The sequence below is a fragment of the Anoplophora glabripennis genome, unplaced genomic scaffold, assembly GCF_000390285.2.
Source record: "Anoplophora glabripennis isolate ALB-LARVAE unplaced genomic scaffold, Agla_2.0 scaffold689, whole genome shotgun sequence".
Classification (NCBI taxonomy): domain Eukaryota; kingdom Metazoa; phylum Arthropoda; class Insecta; order Coleoptera; family Cerambycidae; genus Anoplophora; species Anoplophora glabripennis.
Window position 1 is genome coordinate 199,572 of NW_019416790.1, and position 1,712 is coordinate 201,283.

A 1,712-nucleotide genomic window follows, 5' to 3' on the forward strand; every position below is an offset into this window, starting at 1 on the left:
TGCATTGTATTATGTCTCAGGAGAAATTAAGCATATTATTATTATTATTGTTGTTATTGTTGTTGTTATTATTACATTCCAGCCCTGCCGGCTAACTAACACCAAACCTCTTCAGTTTTACTTGGAAGTGTGTATGTCAAATTCTTATTTATCAATTAGCAAAGGATCCTAATTTATGCCTTTTGTTAGCGGTTGTTTTGTATTTATATTTGGATAGTTAGAGGAACGATTGTGGGTTTCTCTGCCATGCTCTTTCCCCACAGGCTCTAGGCGAGCCTGGCACTCTCATTTTACGTTAAATGTTTGTTAATGTTTTTGTTGTCCATTCTATTTGTCACATGTTTGATTTGAAGTCTGTTGTACGTAAATAATAAAATTAGGTGTATTTACTCTGCTTTTGTTTTATAAAATTAAACCATACTTCCCCTCTTTAAAGTTAGTAGCCAGCGCCTTCCGGGCAATAAAAAAAAAATAGATGTATACAACGTAAGTATTCCTCATGACGATAACATATTTTTGGCCACAACTACGTTTATTTTTTTTTGTCGAACCCGGAGTACGATCACATATTTTTGGCCGCAACTACGTTTATTTTTTTTATCGAACCCGGAGTTGTTATACTACATTATAAACACTAAATCGTCACTGCTCGAGCTGTTCATGCTGTCAGTGATGTTCACTATTATTATAACCTATAAAACTAGTTCAGTGGTATTCTGTATATAAAAGATATACAGAATTTTTATATATGTGTATTGCATGAAGAAAAGTGTTGGGAGTGTTAAAGCATAATTCGTCTAAGATATATATTTTTAATTTGCTCACAGTAACTCGGACACCTAAAAGCAACAATGGGAATTCATCTTCATCATACACTTTCTCGAAGAGCATAAAATAAATCATATGAATTGCGAAATTATATCCTTGACCACAACTTAACTGTTAGTCCTCAGTCACATAGAAATTCACAATTTTTTTAATGGACTTGTATTGCGATGTGTTTTACTACTGCGCATGTAACTAAAAATCTCGCCATATCTTTATTGCAGCGAAAATTGTAACGCACTTTCCTGCGGTTTCGGTTCTGGTGGTAGTGACGGTTAGTTACGTTACTTATGGCCGCCCCCGGTATACTACCAACTCTAAACGGAATCTTAATTCACAATTGCGAATTCTACTTTACTAGATTTATTGACGTCACTGACGTCCCTATTTGGACGCCTAATTTTATGACGACCCTTGACTACTAGTTTATCGGCAGCGGTGGTTGGCAGCCGGCGGTGGTGAGTGACGTCACAGGAACGTACTCCGGGTTAAATTTTTTTGTGCGGTTTTGTCTCGGGCGCCAGTTTCCCAGTCTTTTACATGGGGGAAACTCCACGTGAAACCTACCCTCGGTTTAGAGTAAGTACTCGGGATAGCTGCAGTGAAGAAAGTTTAATTCCAGGGGTCTGTTATATTTCTCTTAATTTCAAGCAAAGTAGTTCTCTGAGTGTAGTGTTATTTTCCTTTCAAAATAAACGGTCTTATCAGTGTAGGTCACAAAAAGATAAGCGGACCCCTTTTTTACTGATCGGAATTTTATCAAATTTGTCGGCGTTAAGAATGAATACAAACGGGAATTATATTTACTAGATTTATTAATCAGGCCTATTGAATTTGAAACAAACAAACAAAAGTAAAACAGATTCTAATTACAATTATTATTACTA